Raw genomic sequence first — 26,271 nt, forward strand, 5'->3', positions numbered from 1 at the left:
CCCCCTTAATGTGAATGTTTACACGGACAGTCAGTATGCATTTGGCGTAGCACACAATTTTGGTCGCTTGTGGGGAGAACGAGGATTCCTCACCTCACATGGGACACGTATTCAACATGGGACCCTTATAACTGACTTACTTTCTGCCCTGGCATTGCCCAAAACAATGGCTAACATGAAGTGTAGTGCGCACAAAAAGGTGACAGATGAAACTGGACGGGGCAATGCCCTAGCCGATCAGACAGCAAAAGATACAGCGTATGCAAAGACAGGACACATGTATGTGGAAGATAGTACAGAGAAGGTTTGTCCCCATGAAATATTTGGGAACACGGTAGAGAGTGTCAGGAAGATACAGGATGAGGCAACTGAACAGGAGAGAAAGGAATGGGAAGAAGGGAAGGCCAAGTTAGATGAAAATACGCTGTGCTGGACAGATCTGTCACAGAGGGAAAGATGGATGTTACCCGATGCATTCGTTCTGCCAGTAGTGACTATGGACCATGGTCCTGCACACGTTAGTGTGAAAAGCATCTGTGATTTGCTTGATCCGGTTTGGTCTAATAAAAATATCAGAAGAGTAGCTGACCAACTGGTTCAATCCTGCATGATTTGTTTACAACATAACATTGGGAAGGGTGCCTCAGTCCCCGCTGGGCATTTTTCACCACCAACGTATCCCTTTGAAGTACTACAAATGGATTATATTGAAATGGAAAGGTTTAACAATTTGAGATACGTCCTGGTCGTGGTTTGTATGTTTAGTAAATGGGCGGAGGCCTACCCAACTAAAGACAACACTGCTATTACTACAGCTAAAACACTCCTGAAAGAATCCTTTCCCCGATTCGGGATCCCTCGATGTGTATGGTCAGACAGGAAGTCACTTTACTGGACAGGTCATGAGGAAGGTCTGTGAAGGTCTAGGTCTCTGCCGGAAGTTTCACGCAGCCAATCACCCCCAATCAGCAGGCTTAGTAGAGAATTATAATGGTACACTCAAGTTGAAAATATCAAAAATATGTGCTGATCGCGGTATTACATGGCCAGACGCACTGCCCCTAGCATTATTATTTGTTAGGATGACACCCCATTCTAGGTCAGGGTTGTCACCACACGAGATAGTGATGGGGAGTCCGGCGAACGTTTGGGGTGTTCCACATCCTTGTAAATACTCTGACATTGAGCATCCTGTCTTGCTGGATTATCTCACTGAACTTACTAATTCTTTACGTCTGATTCGTCAGCAGGTACATGAAGCACTACCCTCTGTGCCCACCGATCCAGGCCACAACTTGCAACCTGGTGATTGGGTCCTCCGCTGGGAAGGTCCGCGACAGGTCCTCCTGGCTACTCGAACAGCAGCCAAAGTCGAGGGAGCCAAGAATTGGATACATGCTTCACACTGCAAGAAAATACCTCTGTTTGTGTCCTGTGAAGGCTTAAAAGGTGGTGACTGCCCAACAAGGAAGGACAGTTCCAATAGAAATACAGAAAGAAATAAAGAACAGAACGACAGTGCACTGCAGGGGGCCTCTCCAGATCCTGGTCCCACTGAACAGTTGTTTCCTGACCATACCATACCGAATTCCACCAGATAAAATATTCGCCCACGAAAAATTAGAAAATAAGAACATGAACTAATTGCTTGTCCCCTGTACTAAATCTGCCAATAGCTGCAGGGCCGTGATTTTGTCTGTTGGGGTGGACCAGAGTGTGTCAATAGGACTGCTGGAATCCCCCCTCAGTGAAGAAACCAACAGTCACGGGCAGCACCTAGGTTGGACTGAACTGCTAGTGGGACAAGCAATAAACAGAAATGAACGTTATACATGAGGACAAGAGGAAAATGCAGAAAATAAAATATCGGAAAAGACTATTGGGCCCGCGTATCGCTTGCCTCACCATAACAGTGCTATGTCTGGTACTTCTGGCCTGCATTGGGTGGTTGATACATGATTCTGACTCAAGGGTCTCTCCAACTCTGTCACCGCCTCCAGAACACAGCCATGTTTCCTTACCACCCAATGAGGAAGGACGACGCAAGGAATATGAAACAAAATACCATCATATCTATGTTACATCAACATCAGCTGGCTGTAAATAGAACAAATTGTTGGGTATGTGGCTTGCTACCAAGTTCCGTGCAGAAAGGGTTGCCATATATTTCATTTCCTTTTTTTTTTTATGGCTCCTGCAGCGCCTCGTATGAACTATCAGCCATCTGGGCTACCTCAATGGATGCAACTAATTCTGGACTATTGGTCACCCACCTATACCGGTTATGTTGGCCTACTGGAACGAGAGTCTATGGAACAAAGGAAGAAAAGTCAGAGTATGCTGACCGACAAAATAGGTCTACTGACATATATTTTTTATCCTTTAATACCACACCCCGGATTGGCCGAAGATTTTTTGTAACACAGGTCAAGGCTCCACTTTGTTTTCAGAAAAATGGTAATAGAAGTGTAGGTGACAGCAATTGTAATGCTACAATAATATTGAATGGAACTGATTGGCCTACCATGATACCGTCACGAAACACGTATTTTGTTTGTGGTAATAATGCCTACACCTCCTTGGTACCCACCTGGACTGGTACATGCTACATTGCTTGGTTACTACCACCAACTTACACAGCTGGCCCTCAACACCACAGGACTCGGAGAGGGGTAATATCTGCAGAAGATACCTCAGCACAAGAAGCATTGGACTACTTTAAAGGAGTCCTTCCATTTTGGGGCCCTATGACGAACAGTAGGGATGTCAGATATCTCACACGAGTTGTGGAGGCAACAATTAACAAGACTGCTGGGGCCCTGAGCAACATCACTGCAGAACTCGCTGCTGACCGCCTTGTTACTCTTCAAAATAGATTGGTACTTGACATCATACTAGCAGACCGTGGTGGAGTCTGTACTTTGATCGGATCGAGCTGCTGCGTTTATATACAAGACAATGCCCCTTCAGTGTATAAAGCTATTCAAAGGTTGCATACGATAGCTTCCACAATACACCAAGATGAAGGAACATGGTCCTTGACCGACTGGTTTTGGGGTTTGATTTCCCAATGGGGCTGGAAGATACTAATATTCCTTTTTGTGCTCGCTGCTGTATTCCTCACCTGTTGTCTTTGTGTACAGTGACTACCTGCTTTGTGCGGTTGCTGTATGGCGTCCCTTGCCCCCTGGCCTGTTCGCCCTCCTCAACACACGGCTATGCTGTCCTTTGAGCATGAGATAAAAGACCTTATGACCATTAACATAGACACTGAATGACGTTCAAACTTGCCTCACAATGGCAAAAGGAGGGATTGAGAAAATGTACATAAAGTTAATCATACACCATAGCTGCTAGGCATCTGTTTATCTTTATTATGTTGCCATGTGCTCGACAAACCTCCTGAACTTTGATGATTGACCTTGTGCTCGCAGCCTTGGGCTGCAATCTGCTTATCGCTGTAATTTACTTGTTCTAACCGTAGTTCCGAGAATGTTTGTGCTTAATCAGTAACTGCCAGAACAGGTTCGTACAGGTCGTTGCCACCTCCTGCCAGCTGCATCTGTACTTTCTCCCACCACACGTGTATCCCTGAAATATTCTGAAGGCCCCAGAGGGCCTTGAATACACCAGGGGTGGAGTTGTCCTCTGACTAAGCAGTTTTGTGTGTATATAAGGTTGGGTGCCCCAGAGTGAAGGGGCAGCTTCCGTAGGAAAGTCTCTATGACTGTCCTGGGACTCTGTACTGGCTCGGGCTAGTAAATCATCTAATAAAACTTATCTTTTCTCCTACAGTTGGTGACTCCGTCTGGTTTGTGTAATGATTGACTATATACCCTGAGGACTTAGGGTGTCCCTCCACCGCTGAGAGAGAATCAGCGACATTTTCTCCCGGTTCCTCACTGTATCCTTCCGCTAGTGTTCAATGTCTGTAAACAGGCCTTAAAAGTTTGTTCTTTTCTTGTCACATTTGCACTGAAGACAGGGGTCAAATATCAGACTCTGGCTTCTAGGGAGCATGGTGTTTACTTTTCTTTCTCTAACTTCAAAGTGAGAAGATTTATGTGACCATCATGTTGGCTACTAAGGATTATTCTGGAGGAAGGCTGAGAAGTGTGGTGGAAAAATATATTTGAATACGATCAAAACAAATCAATACATGAGGTGTTGACATTTCCATACATTATTGTTTGTGCATTGTGCAAAGGTAATGGTAAGATATGTGTTGTCTATAATGGCAGTGCGCTTCCACACCATCCATGCTCCACTCTGTCTGACTCCACTCTACTCTGAACCACCCATGCCACTGCACTCTACTTTGCACTGATCCACTTTACATCACTTTACTTTATACCTCTCTACTCTACACCACTGCAAACCTAGTCTCTACCACCCCACTCTACGCACAGTACAGTATATGCCAATCCACTCTACGTCACTCTAATTTAGTCTGCACCACTGCACTGTACCCACTCTATTGTATGCCACTGCACTCTACTGTGCACCTCTCCACTTTGTTCCACTCCACTTTACTCTGAAGCAATCTATTCTACGCCACTGCAGTCAGCGTCACTCCACTCTATTCTATGCCACTACAATCTACGCTGTCCCACTCCACTCTGCACCACTCTACTCTACTCAACACCACTCTGCTCTATGCCACTGCACTTTACTTTAACACCACTGCAATATATGCCAATGCACTGTAAACCACTTTACTCAAACCAATTCACTCCACGCCACTGAACTTTTCACCAATCTATTCTGTACCACTGCACTCTATACCACTACACACTACTCTGCAACACACTAATCCACTACACTCTACACTGTTAGACTCTAGATCACTGCACTATAGGCCACTCTATTCTTTTCTGCACTCTGTACTCTATGCCACTGCTTTCTATGCCTCTCTACACCACTCTACATCGCTGCACTCTGTGCCAATGCACTCTATGGCACTCGACTATGCACCACTGCACTCTACAACAGTCTACTGTGCAATACTGCACTCTCTGTCATTGAACTCTACACCTCTCTAAGACACTGCACTCAATGTCACTGCATTCTACACCACTATAGGCCGATGCACTGTATGCCACTACACTCTATGCCACTCTATGCCATTGCACACTACCCTGTCCCACTCCACCATACTTTGCACCACTCCACTCTATGTCCCTTCTGCTCTACAACAATGCACTACCCACCGCTCTACTCTGCACCACTGCAATCTATACCACTGCACTCTAATCTATGCCACACTACTGCACTCTATCCCAATGCACTGTAAGACACTTCAATCTATGCCACTCTCCTCTGCATCACTGAACTCTATGCCAATCCACTCTTGGCCATTCTAATCTACTCTGCAACACTTCACTCTATGACACTATACTCTATATCATTGCATTCTATATCACTTCACTCTACTCTACACCACGCTGTTCCGCTCTGCAGCATTCCATTCTAAGCTACTGCCATGTACCCTGTGCCACTCCACTCTACACCACTCTACCCTATGCCACTGCACTCTACACCTCTCTATTCTATGCCACTGCACTATGTTCCACTGCACCCAATGCCAATGCACTCTATTTCACTGAACTATATGCCACTCTATTTTACTCTCCACCAGCGTGCTCTACACCACTGCTCTCTACGCCACCTTACACTGCATCACTCTACTCTATGCCACTGCACTCTACACAATACACTCTACGCCACTCTACTCCACACCACTGCACTCTATGGCACCCTACTCTGCAACACTGCAATCTGTGAAACTGAACCATATGACACTCTACTCTGCACCACTCTACTCTACGTCACTCCACTCTATGCCACTTTATTCTGCAACACTGCACTTTCTATCACTACACTCTATGCCAAGGCACTCTACTCTGTACCACTCCATTCTACACAAGTGCACTCTATGCCACTTCTATATGCCATTGCACTTTACCTCACACCACCCCGCTCTATGCTACTTCACTCTTCTATGAAACAATCTACACCACTACACTCTAAGTCACTGCACGCTACAACACTCTATTCCACTCTGTGCCACTCAAACTCTAAGCAACTGCAATCTATGCTGTGCCACTCTACTCTGCGGTGAAACACTCTACACTACTTCACTCTATGCCACTCTATTCTAAACCACTGTACTCTAGGCTAGTGCACATGACACCACTTTATCCAAAACCACTACACTCTATGCCACTGACCTCTATGCCAACTACTCTGCAACACTGCATTCTACACTACTATACTCTACTCTGCAACACTCTACACAATTGTACTCTATGTCACTGCACTCTGTCACTCTATTCTACTCTGCACCACTGTATTCTATGCTACTGCACTCTACCCCAATGCAATCAATGTCAACGCACTGTACTCTACATGACTGCACTCTATGCCACTCTGCTATGCAAAACTGCAATCTCTGCCATTGAGCTCTACATCACTCTACTCTACATTACTGTACTCTATGCCACTGCACTTTACTCTGCACCACTCAACGCTAAGCCACTAAACTGCTCTTTACACCATTGCACTGTATGCAATCCCAGTCTGCATCACTCCACTCTATGTCACTGCACTCTATGCTACTCTACTCAATGCCACTCTACTCTGCACTACTGCACTCTACCCTGCTTCGCTCCACTGTACTGTGCACCACTCTACTCTATGCTACTTCTCTCCACTCTGAAACAATCTGCTCTGCACCACTATATTGTACTCTATGAAGCTCAACTCTACTGCAATCTATGTTGTGGCACTCCACTCTACTCTGCACCACTCCACTCTACATCACTGCAATTAACGTCACTCTACTCTATTTTACTGCCCTCTACACCAATGCATGCTGCACCATTTTACTCAAAACCAATGCATTCTACGAAGCTGCACTGTATGCCTGTCTACTTTGCACTACTGTAATTTATGCCACTCCACTCTTGGCCTCTCTGCCCCAATCCATGAGACTCCACTGTATGACACTACTCTCTACGATACTCTACTCCATTAAATTCTACTCCACTCTGACACTCTACTCCTCTCTATAACACTCTATTCCACTCTATGCCATTTCTCTCTACTCCACTCTATGCCACTCCATTCTATAACAATCTACTCAGCTCTACCTCACTCAAAACTATACTGCATTCTATGCAACTCCACTCTGCTCTGTGCAACTCCATGACTCTCTATCCCACTCTACGATGCTCTGCTCTATAACAATACACTCCACCCTACTCCACCTCACAGTACAACACTTTATGACACTCTACGCCACTACAGTCTATACCAGTCGACTCTATGACACTCTTACTTCACCCTATGACACTCCATGCCACTCCATTACACTCCAATCAGCTTTTCCTCCATGCCACTCCACAAGTCTCTATGCCACTTCGTAACACTCCACTCTACTCCATGGACACTCCACTTTAGAGACCCTACACTCTCCTTCACACCCCTGACGTTAAGCCATGCTGAACAGCAGCCACACTGGTATACAACATAGCTTAAACATATTGACAGAGCCAAAAGCACTTGTGTAGCCAAGACCTATTGTCTTTGCCAGTGCTTGTTTAAGCTTTCCACTATAAGATGGGCGTCCTCCATCTTGGAACAGCAAATTAAAACAGTCAAAATGGCTGTGTGCCATCTGTCAAGGGTAACTTAATTTCTCATTTTGCTATGTAGCACTGTGGGTACTGCATATATCTAAGCTACAGTAAAAATGTGGTTGTGGGGCCTGAGACGTTTCTACTTAAATATGATTTTATCTCACTTGCCACATACTCAATCCTCAGCTAATTGATTTTCAGATTTCAATAAATCAAAAAGTAAAACGTTTGCTTGACAGCATTTACGCCTCCAGTTGTTGGACTGCACAAGAACCTTAGGTTGTAGCATGAACGCTCCTTACGTATTTAGGTGACTTCTTAGATGTCTTAAATCCTTCTTTGTCATGCAATTGTTTTGTTTCTTTGTTTTAAGGAACTTCATTTTACAGTGTAGAAAGTGTTCTCAAAGTAGCTGTTATTTCAAGTTGGTATTTAGGGTACTGAAAATCCCTAACATTTTTCTTCGCTTTTTAATATCTGATGCCTTAAATCTTGCAGGGTCTCATAAAGAAACATACACTCAACTATATATAATGTGCAATACTGTTATGAGTGGCTGTTGCCTATTTAAATAGCTGCTTCGGGAGCCTCTGTGTAAAACCAAAATTGGAGCCCAGCCCAAAAGATATCCGGTGAACAAAGATTGAAAGAAAAAAAGAGGTATGGCTTTTTATTACATGAAATGTGTACTTGGATGCTTTATTTCTGCAAAGTGCAACATTGTGTGTTTTAGCTAATACCATCTGGGAGTCAGAAAGGACCATGTTATTAAAATGGTGTGGCTATATTTCCATGCGAAACAAAAGCAAAAAGCATTATTCAGCGCTGAAAAGCATTGTCATTAGTAAATGTTGAATATGTATGTCTTTTTTTATTAAGAAATATTTTTATTTTGCATAATGATGGGATTCTTTCAATATTAATGTGTATAACATTTTATAAAATACTGAGAAAATAGTGCCACAGAATGAGCTGAATAGTTAGTTGTTCGTGCCGGAGAATTTGGTCTTCCTCTGACCCATCATTCCAGGGGCCCTATCAATGTTAAGCGTCACAATACAAGAGCAAATGGCATTGACTTTGGGCCTCATTAGGGTCTAGCCTGCGTCACAAGCGCTTGTGTATGCGTTTCGCTAAGCGAGACACTTTAGTAATTAAAAAGGGCTCGGAGCCCTGTCCACATCACGTCAGTGTCTGTCATTGGCTTGTGGGCTTGCCTGTTAGGATCTGCTTGATTTCATTAGTGGAAGGCATGCATACGTCATGCCTTCTCCGGTGGTTAGCCCTCCTCGAGCACATCGACCAAGTACAGAAAACATGCAAGGCTTGCTGTTTTCTGTTCGGCTCGTGGACTACTTTTTCTCTATTTTCCCAGCGCGATCTCGCTTGGCAGAAGTCGAGCGCTTTACATAATATCGACCCTGTTACACACTTAATTGCACTTTTTCCGGTTAGTACATAAATGCACTTTTGCCAATAGGTTTCATTACCAGTGAAAAGTCGGGTTAGGAGTTTACAACGCTATCAGCTCTAACACGAGCAAACGCGAGACCCGTTGCATTGCAAATGCTTGTTTTTAATTTGGTGCTTACGTACTCCTTCACAAAAGTAACATATATCCTTTCTGCTTTATCATAAGTGCATTACGATACAGCCATGCCCTTTATCCCAGGCATTTATTGAGTAGGTGTTAGGGTGTAGATAAAGATGGATGCCAAATTTAAATTAAATGATGCAGCAAGATGAGAGCGATTTCCTTCCCCACCTGTGTTTTTTATACTTACATCACAAAGACTTATTGTGATTAATGTCTAGCATGCCTCAATAAACTGAAGGATTGCGACGGTCGGTAAAACTGCTTTATGATATGTGATATAGAATTATACTAGTTTATATTTGTCTCAATCAACTAAAGAAATACTTTAGTTAAATTGTTGACAGCTGACCTTTCATGCAACCCACAGACTATCACTGCGGGAGCACAATATACTACATGGAACACACATTCAGCACCTTGCAAGATGCCGTAACAAAGAGACTGGAGTCCTCACATTAAAAGTGCTGCAAAATGCAAGAGTCGGGGCATGTGCTAATGGTGCCCTAAATCTTTCTTCATTAACTGATGTCTGGATATCTTCGGAGCATAGTGTCCCTGGCTGTGTCTGCAGTAGATCTCACGTATATATCTCTGTGGATTACAGCTGATGCTTTGCCTTTAAATAGCTGGATGCCTATTGATTATGCATCAGTCAGTTTCATATCCACTTTGCCCTTTATTTTATGGTTGTCTCTTGCCAGCAAGTCATTTGGAAAAATCATGAATCACTCACTGTGGCTCCCTGTCTTTGTATACATACAATGTGCAGTTAAGTAGTGTTACTAAGCGATAAAAGTTGGAAGTCGAGTCTGTGGCTCCTGAAACCTTTTTCAGAAATACAAAAGTAAAGCACTTTGTTCTGAATCGAGATAAAACGATGTGGCCAATTTCCGTCTGAGATGGGCAGGCAAGAAAGAGGCTTCAGCACCAGATTTGTTTTACACTAATGAAGGCTAATGGCTGTGCCAACATTTGTGCTTATCACTTAATCTGTTTTGCACTCTTGTATCCCCAGTGTATAGACTGTGGCTCCTCGTGGCTCATAAACCTAGTGAGAGCAACAGGCACAAATATAAACAAGTACCGGTAAAGTTAACATGTCTGCCTTTAAAGTGCCTGCATTCCAAACAGTATTTGTGCATGTCTGTGATGATTGCCAAGCACACTAAAGGCAGTCCAAAGCTTGTTAGAAATGTTTTGTCCAGAAGATCCACTTTTACCATAACCGTTAAAAACAAATTTTACGAAATATTATAAACCCATCCCTTTCGAGGAGCCTCTCATGCACCAGTATTTTTTTTTTCTTTTTTTGCACGATAACCTTCAGAAATGCGTTTAGGATAATACAAGACACTTAGATATATTTTCTACAGCTGTATTGGACAAAATAATACCCGAGTTAGGGATAGAGAGGATGCATTTGTGTAAATCTCTGTACTACATAGAAAAAGGCGAGGTGTTGCACACTGACAATGTCAGTGTGAGGGATCCAGAATTCAGTACATTCCCTGGTGATGCTGACCTTACAACGTGCATATCATCATCCATAGACCCTGAACAGCAGCTCTTCATTCACCAAAATGATTTAAGAATATTCGTAAAGGAAAAACATTTGAAACTTAAACTGCCATGCTACATCTGAAGACAATGCAGTATCCAAGTAGTAAAACCAGGAACAGAATGGGCAGGCTGGGGGGCATGACGACACACGCAAAATGATGCAATATAGTTACTGTATTTTTGGCTGTGACACCAGGATAGCTGATTTAGGCATCCCCTCTTTCACCGTACTGTGTGATCTTGGGCTTATCTCACTTTACCCAAGTGCCTTTATAGGCAAACAAGCAGGATTTGATTGAAACCACCATTAACACCAAACTAAGGGGTATACTTCTGAACCCCTTGCGGCATCATTGTGTTACTTTTTGTGACAAATAGGAAGCACAGACCTTGAACACATATCCGTGAAGCCATGCAAAGCTGATTTGCCGTACTCTGCTCCAGGGAGGCGTTCCATGGTGTTGGACCTGGCCCTTTTTATAGGTTTATCCCAAAACATTTTGCCTTCTTCCTCCTATGTTTTCCAGCATCCTAATGTTGGCTTTAGGACTCTGGGCACTTTACCACTGCTGACCAGAGTTAGAGTGCAAGTGCTCCACGTCTAAATTGTATTGGTGATTGGTTTAGCCACAGTTGGCATATTTGATTTACTAGTAAGTCATATTTGATTTACTAGTAAGTCCCTAGCATAGTGCACCATGTATGCCCAGGACCTGGAAATCAAATGTTAGTAGTGGGCCTGCAGCACTGATTGTGCCACCCTCTGACAGTGCCCAGATACCAACTTTTCAAAGGGAGGGTCACTCATCAGTTATTTAGCACATTCTAGTTTAAAAAACATTACGCCAACCATATTTAGTGATCATCATCCATTGTCAATTGGGTTTAAAACTGGGATATCACACAAAAGAAGGAAATGTTTAGTGAACGATATTAAAACCGCAGGCCATAATGGTATTAGTATAAGGTGGATTGGCATCAATGAAGATTATTTTATGGAAAATACTTTTAGAAAGAATAAGGAGCAAATAACAATATGTACAGAGTGGAGTCAGAGTCCAATGGAAACCATTTGGCTTTTCATAAGCTCAGTAAAGCTATTTCAAAGAATTTTAAATCAAGTCCCCGGAAAAATAATGGGGATAAGTTGGGGTGGTTCAATCTTAACTGTTCTAAAGCTATCTGGGAGCTCAAAATTATTCTTCAAGCTAATTCCATAAATAGAGAAACATGTCTCAGACCTTCCACTGCAGCGTCTGTGTGTGCAGTTTAGACTGCCATGTTGACCTGGCAAGTGCACTGTTGGAAATGGCCCTTTTTGCAGGGTCATCCCCAGTCTTTTTGCCTCCTGCCTCCTATTTTTTCTGACCTGTTACTGTTGGCTTTTGAACTCTGAGCGCTTTACCACTGCTAACCAGTGCTAAAGTGCATATGCTCTCTGTGTAAAATTGTATGTAATTGGTTTATCCATGATTGGCATATTTGATTTACTAGTAAGTCCCTAGTAAAGTGCACTAGAGGTGCCAGGTCCTGTAAATCAAATGCTACTAGTGGGCCTGCAGCACTGGTTGTGCCACCCACATAAGTAGCTCTGTAATCATGTCTCAGACCTGACATTGTAGTGTCTGTGTGTGCAGTTTTAACTGTAAATTCAACTTATTTGGCAAGTGTACCCACTTGCCAGGCCTAAACCTTCCATTTTCTTACATGTCAGACACCCCTAAGGTCCTAGGTAGCCCCAAGGGCAGGCTGCAGTGTATGGTTAAGGTAGGACATATAGGCCCTCTTTACAACATTGGCGGTAAATCCCGCTTACCGCCGTGCAGAATACCGCCAACACACTGCTGCGGCGGCGGAATTCCGCTACAGCTATTACGACCCACAGCTCGGAATCTGCCATAATCCAGACACCCACACAAGTCCGCCACACCAAAGGTCAGTGATAAACTGGCGATAACAAAACTGACACCGTCACACCAACAGGAATATGCCCACACTATCACGACCCACGAATCCACACGGCGGTCTTTCAACCGCGGTATTCCATTGGCGGTACACACCGTCACGATCAAAATACACACTCATTTACAAAACACAACCACATTGGACAATTCGAAATACACACACCTGATACACATACACACACCACTCCCACAAACCCAATCCAATATAAAGCACACACCCACATCACCCACAAACCCTTACTACCAAAATTTCGAAACAAGGCCAGAGAGAGACCACCAGAAACAACACTAGCATCCACAGACACACAACATCATCACTCACACAACATCCACGCACCTCAAACAACACACAACAACACAACCCCTCACACATCACAACCAACACGACCGCACACATCACCCACACCACATCATGGCACCTCAATGACACCCCAGGTTCTCTGAGGAGGAGCTCAGGGCCATGGTGGAGGAAATCGTCCGGGTAGAGCCACAGCTATTCGGATCACAGGTGCAGCACATCTCCATTGCTAGGAAGATGAAGCTATGGCGCAGAATCGTCGACAGGGTCAACGCAGTGGGACAGCTTCCAAGAACTAGGGATGACATCAGGAAGAGGTGGAATGACCTACGGGGGAAGGTGCGTTCCGTGGTCTCCAGACACCAGATTTCAATACAGAGGACTGGCGGTGGACCCCCACCTCCTCCCCCACAACTAACAACATGGAAGGAGCAAGTCTTGGCAATACTGCATCCTGAGGGCCTCCCAAGAGTAGCAGGAGGAATGGACTCTGGTAAGTCAAATCTTAACTATTATATCCCCCACCCTAACTGCATGCCATCACATACCCCCACCCTCACCCCCATCACTCCAACACCTCACATATGTCCCACTATCACAACCCACCCATCCAAACACCAAGCCCTGCATGCAACACCAAAGCATGGACACCCATCACCAAAGCATGTCCAGTACAGATACCCACACAGACCCCAAACCAAATATCACACAAGGACCTAGACAAGAATGCAAGCACTGGAGTACAGGGTCACTCACCCATTGCACATGATGGTACACACAGATGCAATAATCATGCCTTTACACGCCTGCAGGACCCCTACCCAACATCACCGGACAGGAGGTTCCAAACATAGCCAGTCCCCCCACAGAAGAGGCCAACAGTGATGACAGCAGCTCTGTACAACTGGATCAAGATAACCAGCCTTGCCCCTCTGGGACCTCGAGACAGTCGGTTCCTCTGACACTGGCACAAGCCACCACAGAGCCTCCCCCCTCAGGAAACACCACCACAGCACCCACCGAGCGGGCCCATCTCTCTGTCCCCAGGACACATCAATCAGCAGTGTGTCCACCACTACAGGGAACCCAGGCAAACCCATCACCCCAAGAAAATCAGGGACCAGGGGGCAGTGGCAGTGGGCACACGGTTCAGGGGACAGAGGAACAGGAAAACAGGGGAACTGGGAGGACTGCTGTGCGACAGGGGGAGGACAGGCCCAGGGAACCCACTCTCCACGAGGCCCTCTCCAACATCATGGGAGCGTACCATCATTCCCATGAGACGATGGCAACGGTACTGGCCAACTTTCAGGAGACCCATCGGCTGCAGGAGGAACACTATGTGGGGATCAGGGAGGAACTCAAGTCCATTAACACCACCCTGGTCACCATTGCAAGGGTGCTGCAGGACCTTGTCAACACCAGGAGGGACACTGAGGCACAACAAGGGGCCCCTGACACTAGCCTGGATACAAAACAGCCCTCCACCTCTGCCGGCACTAGTAGACAGGAGGTACCGCCACAGGACAACGACACCAGCACCCCACTCCCTGCAGATGGAGAGCCACCCGCAAACGGTCCCTGAGATCCAAGAACAAGACAGAGAACATTGCCAAGACCCCCACCAGGAAATGAGACCCCCCATGAATGTCACCCTTCTGTCCCACTTTGTCACCCTGTCCATCCATCAACTGCCCTTGCTCCATGTCCTATGCCCCTTTGGACAATGCACCTGTGAAACAAATACACTGGACTATGCCATAGACATTCCTCCACCATCACCCCTGCCCATTTTACAACCCCCTCCACTTATTTGCACAGAAATAAACACACCTCAATCACAAAACAATCTGGAATCAGTCTGTGCTTTCACAAATGTGTAATAGCAATAACAAAGGAATATAGCAATGTCAATTTAATTGTTCACATACCGATGAAACATAGCTGTAGGGCTGGATGAAATATAGCAGAGGGCACAAAGTGGGACCCATATCTGTAAATGGAAAGGCAAAGTGACAAGTCACGGTCCATACACTGAGTGAAAATGACAGACTTATGATAGCTCAAACAATAGTATGAGATGTGTGAGGCAGTGACATCTTCTTACCTGTGTCTCACTGGAAGTATTACTGGATAACGTTGTTTCTATTGTCGACATCCTCTTCTTCTGCCTCCTCTTCTTCACTGTCCACAGGCTCCACAGCTACCACAAGACCTCCAGCTGGACCCTCCTCCTGCAGAAAAGGCACTTGTTGTCGCAAAGCCAGGTTGTACAGCATACAGCAGGCCACAATGATCTGGCACACCTTCTTTGGTGAGTAGTAGAGAGAACCACCTGTCATATGGAGGCACCGGAACCTGGCCTTCAGGAGGCCGAAGGTCCTTTCTATCACCCTCCTAGTTCGCCCATGTGCCTCATTGTAGTGTTCCTGTGCCCTTGTCCTGGGATTCCTCACTGGGGTCAGTAGCCATGACAGGTTGGGGTAACCAGAGTCACCTGCAAATGTCGAGGGACAACTGTTAGACACACACTAACCTGTAGGGACAACCCCATACCCAGACAACTATTCACACTGTATACGGTCCTTGTCCTTACCTATTAGCCACACACTGTGCCTCTGGAGTTGCCCCATCACATAAGGGATGCTGCTATTCCTCGAAATGTATGCATCATGCACTGAGCCAGGAAATTTGGCATTCACATGGGAGATGTACTGGTCAGCCAAACACACCATCTGCACATTCATCGAATGGTATCTCTTCAGGTTTCTGTAAACCTGTTCACTCCTACGGGGGGTACCAAGGCCACATGTGTCCCATCAATGGCACCTATGATGTTGGAGATATGTCCCAGGGCATAGAAGTCACCTTTCACTGTGGGCAAATCCTCCACCTGAAGGAAAACGATGTAGCTGCGCATGTGTTTCAGCAGGGCAGACAACACTCTGGACAACACGTTAGAGAACATTGGTTGGGACATCCCTGATGCAATGGCCAATGTTGTTTGAAAGGATCCACTTGCCAGGAAATGGAGTACTGACAGGACCTGCACTAGAGGGGGGATTCCTGTGGGATGGCGGATGGCTGACATCAGGTCGGGCTCCAACTGGGCACACAGTTCCAGGATTGTTGCACAATCAAGTCTGTAGGTGACTATTACGTGTCTCTCTTCCATTGTCGACAGGTCCACCAGCGGTCTGTACACCAGAGGATGTCGCCCTCTCATCACCTGCTCCAGCGGACGTGCCCTATGGAGGAGAACAGCGAGCAGAGAGTCAGCCAACACTGAGGTATCACAATGTGTATTTTGCAGAAACTTTATTAATCCGTAATGTGTCTGTTACTGTGTGTATGGAAGGCCTACATTGGTGTGATGCATTTAAAATTAATGCCATGTTTCCCCCTGAAATGGTGGCTGCCTGACCAGTAAGGTGGGACAAGGGGATATGAGGTAACTGCGCTGGTGTTCTACACCGTCGCAGTAGGCAGTAGAAGACCGCGGCACTATCCTGCATTGGTTAGCATTGGACCCTATGGGTCCATGGAGCCAATGACGATGTACGCCGGCGGTGACGGTACGCACCGCCGTGGACGTGACCGGCATTTTCTGTCTGTTCACTCACTTGATACCTGACCTTCAACAGGAGAGGACCTACACTGCAAGTGCTGCTGTGACCTCAGTCTGGAAGCGACGATGGCTCATGTGTCTGGTGAAAGGGCCCCTGCCTTCACTTCGGAGGAGTTGCAGAAACTAGTGGATGGGGTCTTCCCCCAGTACACACAACTGTACGGTCCTCCAGACAAACAGGTGAGTTTACTGTGAGCATGCTGCATAGGCAATGCCTGTTTGGAATGGTGTGGATGGAAGATACATGGGGGGGACTGAGGCCTGCATGAGCGGACCGTGAGTGTCTGTGCGTCAGGGCAAGGGTGGGAACGTGGGCCAATGAGTATGACGGTCCGGACTGGTAAAGATGTTCCTTTGCCCCTGTACCATTCCTCTAGGTCAGCTTCCACCAGAAGAAGGATATTTAACGTGCCATCGCCAAGGACGTCCACACCCTGGGGGTCCACCACAGACGGAGCACCCACTGCTGGAAAAGATGGGAGGACCTTTGTCGCTGGAGTAAGAAGACGGCGGAGGCCTAGCTGGGGATGGCCTCCCAACGTGGGAGGGGTGCCCGTTGCACCATGACCCCCCTGATGTTCCGGATCCTGGCAGTGGCGTATCCGGAGTTGGATGGGCGCTTGAGGGCATCACAGCAGCCACAAGGGGGTGAGTACAGTCATATTCAGCTGACTGCGCGCATTACAAGGTGTCTGGGTGGGGGAGGTGGGCAGTGGGTTCCCCTAGGCCAGGGCGAGCTTGGTAGGCAAGTTCCCTTGTGAGGAAGGTTCAGTGGAACCCCAACCCCACTAGTGGTTAGTGCAATCTACACCTATTCAGACTCCTGTGACTTCCATGTGTGCAGCAATCGGGCTTAGGCCTTGTACCCCATGGGCATGTGATAAATCTAGGAACTATAAGTGCATGGCGTAGTGCAGAGGGCTGCTCTGTCTGTAGTGTCCGCCAACGGTAGTGGTGTTGCATGCACTGAACATGTCTTTCTTCTGTCTTTCCCCCCCCTTTTTGTGGTCTCCCTGTTCTTGTGTGCAAAAGCATCATCAGGCGGAGGAGCAGTGGCACCAGAGCAGGAGGGAGCTGCATCCCACTTGGCCCTGGAGGGCGACACAACGGAGTCTGAAGCCACCAGTGGGACAGAGGGCGAGGGGAGCTCCACGGTGCGGACAGGAGGTGACAGCAGTGACAGCGACTCCGCCTCTGATGGGAGCTCCCTTGCAGTGGCGGGCCCCTTTGTGCCCCCCGCATCAACGGGTACAGCCGCCACCCCCCCCTACCAGCACCGCCCTCCCAGCAGCCCCAGGCACCTCAGGCCTTGCCCCAGTCAGCCCTGCTGCCCTCAGTGAGGAGGCTATTGACCTCCTGAGATCCCTCACTGTTGGGCAGTCTACCATTCTGAATGCCATCCAGGGTGTCGAGAGGCATTTGCAACAAACAAATGCATACCTGGAGGGCATTCATTCTGGCCAGGCAGCCCAACAGAGAGCATTTCAGGCTCTGGCCTCAGCACTGATGGCAGCCATTGTCACTGTGTCCAGCCTCCCCCCTCCAACTTCCTCCACCCAGACCCAATCCCCTGTACCTCAGCCTATCCCAAGCACACCAACAGACCAGCATGCACACGCATCAACACACAAGGGTGGCTCAGGCAAACATAAGCACCACACATCTCACAGGCACTCACACAAGCATCATACCCATGCAGACATACCAACATCCACTGCCTCCACCGTGTCCCTCTCCTCCACGTCTCCCTCCTTCCTCCCAGTCTCATCTCCACTCACACCTGCATGCACTACATCTTCAGCCACTACCTCCATCACCAGCACGCCCATCACCACACACCGCTCACGTGCACTCACCACCCCCACTACCATGCACACATCCCCAGTGTCCTCTCTCAGTGTGTCAGTGAGCCCTCGTCCCAAAGTACACAAACGCAGGCACACACCCACCCAACAGCCATCCACCTCACAACAGCCTCCGGCCCATGCACCTTCACCCAAATCCAGCAGACATACACCTCCTACAACCACTACCTCTTCCTCCACTCCCAAACCCCCTCCATATACCCGTCCCAGTGTGTCTAAAAAACTTTTCCTGGCTAATATTGACCTCTTCCCTACACCTCCCCCCCCGTCCCTCCCCTAGGGCCAGGCTTTCAAGGTCCCAACCCAGCACCTCAGCCACCACATCCACAGGCACAGTGGTGCCAGCAACTGCGGGCTATTGGAGTGCACCAACCATCAGGGCTGCCAGTGTGCCATGGAGCGAGGGCAAGGACATCCCGCCACCTGCCAAGCTAAAAAAGTTGCCCACATCCCGGAGAGAGAAGACAAAAACACCTGCCACCAAGGGGTCAGGGAAAACGAAAGGGGATAGTGGCAAGACAGCTGCGCCACCTTCAAATGTGGAAGGGCCAGAAAATGAAGGGCAGGTCAGGAGATGGCATGGTGGCACCGACTGAGGGACCAGTGTCACACCTTCTGTCCACATCGTCGCCAACCTGTACGGCGGAGAAGACCGCTACCTGCACCGCCACCTGCACCGCCACCTGCACCGCCACCGAGCCCGCCGCCAGCACCGCTGCCACAAAGCCCACAGTCAGCACCGCCGCCACAGAGCCCACAGCCAGCACCACCGCCGCCACAGAGCCCACAGCCAGCACCGCCGCCACAGAGCCCACAGCCAGCACCGCCGCCACAGAGCCCCCAGCCAGCACCGCCGCCACAGAGCCCGCAGCCACCACCGCTGCCACAGAGCCCGCAGCCAGCACTGCTGCACCAGAGCCCGCCGTCAGCACCGCCGCGACTGACACCACCGCAAGCACCGCCGTGACTGACACCGTCGCAAGCACCGCCACAACTGACACCGCCGCAAGCACCGCCAGCGGCCCCGCGACATCCTGAGCCAGTGGCACCACCACAGACATGGCTGCCATCCCCAGTGGTCATTCGTCCAATGAAGCACTCTGGGCACAAAGCCCCCTCCAGAACCTGTGGAGAAAGGCATACACTACCTCTGTCCTTGGCAGGATGAAGCAGTCTGGGCACAAAGCCTCCTCCAGAACCAGTGGAGAAAGGCATCCACTTGTGATACTGTGGCTTTGCACTCCCCAGGATAAAGCAGTGGGCAAACCACCCACTTGAGAGACTTGAGAGACTGTGGCTTTGCACTCCCCAGGATAAAGCAGTGGGCAAACCACCCACTTGAGAGACTTGAGAGACTGTGGCTTTGCACTCCCCAGGATAAAGCAGTGGGCAAACCACCCACATGAGAGACTTGAGAGACTGTGGCTTTGCACTCCCCAGGATAAAGCAGTGGGCAAACCACCCACTTGAGAGACTGTGGCTTTGCACTCCCCAGGATAAAGCAGTGGGCAAACCACCCACTTGAGAGACTTGAGAGACTGTGGCTTTCACTCCCCAGGATACATCAATGGGCATGGAGCCCCCTCATGGAGCAGTGGCATCGTGCATTCATCAGGCTGAGGTGCCCCCCTCCCCCTGAGGTGCCTGTTTATTTTCCATCTGATGCCCCTCCAGTGTTCTCTCCATTTGGAGTCAGGTATCCAGTGTGGGCCTCGCCCATGCATTTTTGGCCCAGTGGTCCACGGACAATGATTGGTGCACAATCCGGACTTGTGTAGTTGGTGTTCATAATTGTATATACTGTATTTAGAGTTTTGACTACTAGATTTTTATTGATTACAATCGTTCAAATCAATTCCTTTTGTCCTTGCGTTATTCAAGGGGGGTGGGGAGGTGTATATGTAATGATGCAGCATGTATTTGTGTGTATGGTGTTGTGGGTGAGTGTGGGGGTGGGGGTGTTGCGTGTTGCGTGTGTTTGTCACTCTCTTTTCCCTCCCCCCTCCCCTGTGTTGTAGGTGCAGTACTCACCGTGGTCTTTGCCGCCGTCTCTGGAGCTCATGATAGAGGAGAAGGAAGACCATCGCCGGCAGGATCTGCAGTTCTGGCTCCATGGCGTCCTGGTTCCTCGTGGGGTGTGGAGAGGTGAGTGATTTCCCCTTCTGTGTACTGTTTCCACCGTGTTTTTAATTGCATTGTTTCCGCCCCGGAAAAGGTGGCGGATTGCCGTGTTGTGATAGGGTGGGCAGTACATTGTCTTCCGCCTGTCTGTTGGAAGTTACCGCTGCGCTGTTTGTTTGTACCGCCGTGGCAGTCGGAGTGTTAAAGTGGCTGTCTATGTTGGCGGTTTCCGCTCTGGTCGTAATTCCATTTGTTTTCCACCGGCCTGTTGGCGGTATTATCGCCGCTTTAACACTGACCGCTAGGCTTGTAATAAGGGCCATAGGAACGTGTTTTATATGTCCTGACAGTGAAATATTGCTAAATTCGTTTTTCACTGTCGCAAGGCCTGTCCCTCTCATAGGTTAACAGGGCTACCTTTAAATCTGATTAAAGTGTAGATTCCATTTGGGAGCGGATGGACATGTGGAGTTTGGGGTCTCTGTGCTCACAATTTAAAAATACATCTTTTAGTAAAGTTGATTTTAAGATTGTGTGCTTGAAAATGCCACTTTTAGAAAGTGAGAATTTTCTTGCCTAAACCATTTCTGTGACTCTGCCTGTTTGTTACTCTGCTTGTTTGTGGATTCCCTGTCTGGGTCAGTTTGACAGTTGGGCTGGTTGCTCCTCACACTAGACAGTGACACAAAGGGAGCTGGGGTGTAACCTGCATATCCTGATTAGCCATCTGTGCTAGGAGAGAGGGGAGGAGTGGTCACTCACACCTCGAAGGGCTGTGCCTGCCCTCACATAATGCAGTCTCCAACCCCCTGGTGAGTGTCTGGGGCCTGGCCTGGGCAAGGCAGGATTTCACATTCAAAAGAGACTTTACTTTGAAGTAGGCCTACTTCAAAGGATAAATTGGGTGTAAGAAGGGCTTTAGAACACTTCTGTAAACAAGAGGAACCTCTGCCCGGAGAAGAGCTGAAGAGCTGAAGAGCTGAGGAAGAAGAGCTGCCCTGCCTGTAACTGTGCTTTGTGGAGCTATCCTGCAGTTGCTGCTTCTGCCAGAGTAAGAGGGCAAAGACTGGAGTTTGTGTGCCTTCCATCTTGTGCAGAAATCTTCAAGGGCTTGATTTAGAGCTTGCCTCCTATGGTTTGAAGTCTCAGGGACAGCAAAGACTTCTCTCTGCCAGCACCTGGAGTCTCTGGAGAGACTCCTGCTCTGACAAGCGGTGCCCTATCCAGTCCCTGGGCCCTTGAAAGGAAAAGCTAGTGACAATTCAAGGAAATCGACTTCGGACGACTCCAGACCGCCGCCGCTGCTGAATCCGGTGATGCCGCATGCAATCGACTCCGTGATCTTCGCTGGAACGCGACGACGTTCGCAGGCTTGAAATCGCTGCATCCCCGACGAAGTCTGCGACTCTGTGGAAGTCGCTGCATCACATCGTGACTGACACCACTCAAAGTGCGCAGATTCCATGTTTCGCACAGATGCCGCAATCCCCGACTTCGTGTATCGGCTTGTTTTCACTCTTCACCAAAGGTACTGTACCTGGGGGTCTACGCGACTCCGTGTCCGACGTCGTGTCCGACGACGCTGGTGTCGAATTGTTGGGAACGACTCTTTCATGACGCCGTGTTAACACCTCATCAAAGCATTTTGTGTTTCTAAGCGCTATTTTTTAGTTTAATCTTTAAAAATTAATAACTTGACTTGTGTATGTCGGATATTTGCCGTTTTGGTCTTGTTTTGTTTAGAAAAATATTTCCTATTTTTCTAAACCTGTGTTGTGTCATCTTGTAGTGTTTTCATTAAGTTACTGTGTGTGTTGGTACAAATATTTTACACCTAGCACTCTGAAGTTAAGCCTACTGCTCTGCCAAGCTACCATGGGGGTAAGCAGGGGTTAGCTGAGGTTGATTCTCTTTTACCCTGACTACAGTGAGGGTCCTTGCTTGAACAGGGGGTAACCTGACTGTCAACCAAAGACCCCATTTCTAACATGCACCCACTTGCCAGGACCCAGACCTTCCCTTTTATTCCCTGTAAGTCACCCCTAAGGTAGGCCCGAGGCAGCCCCATGTGCAGGGTGAAGTGTATTTAAAAGGTAGGACATGTACTGGTGTTTTTTTACATGTCCTGATAGTGAAATAGTGCTAATTTTGTTTTTCAGTATTGCAAGACCTATCTCTCCGAAAGGGTAACACAGAAATTGCATTGAATTATCTTTTATGTGTAATATTCCATTGGGAGCAGGTAGAGATAAGGGGTTTGGGGTCTCTGACCTCACAATTTAAAAATACATCTTTTGGTGAAGTAGGTTTTTGTAATTGTAAGTTTAAAAATGCCATTTTCAGAAAGTGGGAATTTTCTTGCTTAACCATTCTGTGCCTCTGTCTGTGAATATACTTCTGGGTCAGGATGGCAGTTGGGCTGTTTGTGCATTCACTCTAGACAGTCACATAAAGGGCACTGAGGTGTGCCCTGCATATCTTGATGGCCTATAATCAGGCTGATGGGTCTTCCTGAACTAGAGTGGTGGGAGGAACTGAAACGTGTACCTGAATAGGGGTTTGCCTGTCCTCACACAAAGCAGTCTCCATCCCCCTGGAGTGTGTCTGGTCCCAGGGCAGAGAATGGCATGATCTTGTCCACTACAAAGACTTCTCTTTGAAGTTTGCCTACTTCAAATACAGAAATGGGTATAAGTACTGGACCTGTGACACCATATAGTTAGAACACTTCTGGACTGAGGACATTCTGCCAGGAAGAAGAGCTGGACGCTGTAGGAAGGACTGCCACTTTGATTGTTGCTTTTTTGTGCTGGCCTGCTGCTTGCAGCTTCTGTCCTGGGAGTGAAAGAACTGGACTTTGCTTTCTACATCCAGCTTCTAAGATTCTCCATGGGCTTGAGTTGAGCTTGCCCCCGTTAAGAAGTACCAGGGCCATCAAAGACTTCACCTGCCAGCACCTGCGCTCTCTTGCTGAAAGTCCTGTCTTGCCAAGTTGTGCCAAATCCAACCTCTGGACCCTTGGAAATTAGTTCTGGTGATCTTAATCCCTTTACCGCCAAGGACGTAATGGTTAGGTTTGTGGCTGCTGCGTTGAGGTGCCACAGACGTAACCATTACGTCCTGGGACCAGCCCTCGGGGGAAGCGCTAGCGCTCCCCGAGGGCCGGCCCCTCAGCCACCCCAGATCAGGGTTGGAAAGGGAATTGCTTCCCCTTACACCCCCCACCACCGCACCCCCCCATGACATCAGCACGTATTCGTGCACTGACATCATCAGATGGTGCCAGACGTGCTGGAAGCCATTTGCTTCCAGCACATCTAGAAGAAGGGGGTACATTTTTCCTCCGGGCCAGGGGGTGGATTACTAAAAAAGAGGCATTCACCTCCAAATTATCTACGACAAAACTAAATGTGTTTGGGTGGGGGTGGCACCTATGTTTTTGGTCCCGGGTGCGGCCTTCATCTAGGGAAACCAACCAAACGCAAACATATTTTTAAACTAGACACCCCAAGGAGTCCAAGGAGGAGTGTCTTGTGTGGATCCCCCAACATTTTCTTACCCATTCTCCTCTGCAAACCTTAAAATTTGCTTAAAAAAGCATATTTTCCTCACTTTTCTCTGTAGGACACCGCTACGGCACAAATTTCCTACCACCAGCATACCCCACAGTCTCCCAAGTAAAATGATACCTCACTTGGGTGGGTCCCAAAGCAGAGTCAGCCTAAAGATGTATAAAAGAAAAATATGTGCTTATCAATTCGCTGTGCTATCCTCTAAATCTAAACAGGTTTTTGGCCTTTTTCTGTTGCAGGCACCTGAGCCACCCACACAAGTGATGTACCATTTTTATCGGGAGACATGGGGGTATGCTGGGTGGAGGAAATTTGTGGCTCCTCTCAGATTCCAGAACTTTGTGTCACCGAAATGAGAGGAAAAAGTGTTTTTTTGGCCACATTTTGAGGTTTGCACAGGATTCTGGGTAACAGAACCTGGTGAGAGCCCCACAAGTCACCCCATCTTGGATTCCCCTGGGTGTCTAGTTTTCAAAAATGCACAGGTTCAGTAGGTTTCCTTAGGTGCCGGCTGAACTAGATGCAAAAACCCACAGCTAGGCACTTTAAAAAAACAGCTTTGTTTTCTTTGGGAAAATGTGATGTGTCCACGTTGTGTTTTGGGGCATTTCCTGTAGCGGGCGCTACGTCTACCCACACAAGTGAAGTACCATTTTTATCGGGAGACTTGCGGGAACTCTGGGTGTAAGGAAATTTGTGGCTTCTCTTAGATTCCAGAACTTTCTGTCACCAAAATGTGAGGAAAAAGTGTTTTTTGGGCCCAATTTTGAAGTTTGCAAAGGATTCTGGTAAAATAACCTGGTGAGAGCCCCACAAGTCACCCCATCCTGCATTCCCCTAGGTGCCTAGTTTTCAAAACTGCACAGGTTTTGTAGGTTTCCCAAGGTGCCGGCTGAGCTAGAGGCCAAAATCTACAGCTAGGGATTTTGCAAAAAACAAGTCAGATTTCAAATGTGATGTGCCCATGTTTCGTTTCCTGTCGCGAGCATTAGGCCTACCCATGTAAATGAGGTACCATTTTTATTGGGAGACCTGGGGGAACACAGAATAGCAAAACAAGTGTTATTGCCCCTTGTCTTTCTCTACATTTTTTCCTTCCAAATGTAAGACAATGTATAAAAAAGACGTCTATTTGAGAAATCCCCAGTAATTCACATGCTAGTATAGGCACCCCGGAATTCAGACATGTGCAACTAACCACTGCTTCTCAACATCTTATCTTGTGCCCATTTTGGAAATACAAAGGTTTTCTTGATACCTATTTTTCACTCTTTATATTTCAGAAAATGAATGGCTGTATACCCGGTACAGAATGAAAACCCATTGCAAGGTGCAGCTCATTTATTGGCTCTGGGTACCTAGGGTTCTTGATGAACCTACACGTCCTGTATATCCCCGCAACCAGAAGAGGCCTCAGACGTAACGGTATATTGCTTTAAAAAATCTCACATCGCAGGAAAAAGTTACAGATTAAAATGTGGACTAAAATTGCTGTTTTTTTTACTTCAATTTCAATATTGTTTTTATTTCAGGTGCTATTTTCTGTAGGAAAACCTTGTAGGATCTACACAAATTACCCCTTGCTGAATTCAGAATGTTGTCTACTTTCCAAACATGTTTAGCTTTCTGGGATCCAGCATTGGTTTCACACCCATTTCTGTCACTAACTGGAAGGAGGCTAAAAGCACAAAAAATAGTAAAAATGAGGTATGTCCCAGTAAAATGACAAAATTGTGTTGAAAAAAGGGGCTTTCTGATTCAACTCGGCCTGTTCCTGAAATGTGGGAAGATGGTGATTTTAACACTGCAAAACCCTTGGTTGATGTCATTTTTTTTTAAAATGAAATGTTCGCTATATTTTGGCTAATTTCTTGGTCTCCTTCAAGGGAATCCACTACGTCTGAGTACCTCTAGAATCCCTAGGATGTTGAAAAAAAAGGATGCAAATTTTGCATGAGTAGCTTATGCGGACAAAATGTTATGAGGGCCTAAGCGCGAACTGCCCTAAATAGCCAAAAAAAGGCTT

The 26,271-nt window shown here is 47.4% G+C and overlaps 1 protein-coding gene across 1 annotated transcript in view; it reads right to left on the reverse strand.

Annotated features, from left to right (window-relative positions):
* The window catches only part of LOC138285082 (glycophorin-C-like), a 217,051-nt gene that overhangs the window by 148,042 nt on the left and 42,738 nt on the right, over nucleotides 1-26,271 (reverse strand). The gene's annotated exons all lie outside the window — the stretch shown is intronic.

The sequence above is a fragment of the Pleurodeles waltl genome, chromosome 3_1 (genome assembly GCF_031143425.1).
Source record: "Pleurodeles waltl isolate 20211129_DDA chromosome 3_1, aPleWal1.hap1.20221129, whole genome shotgun sequence".
NCBI classification, from domain to species: domain Eukaryota; kingdom Metazoa; phylum Chordata; class Amphibia; order Caudata; family Salamandridae; genus Pleurodeles; species Pleurodeles waltl.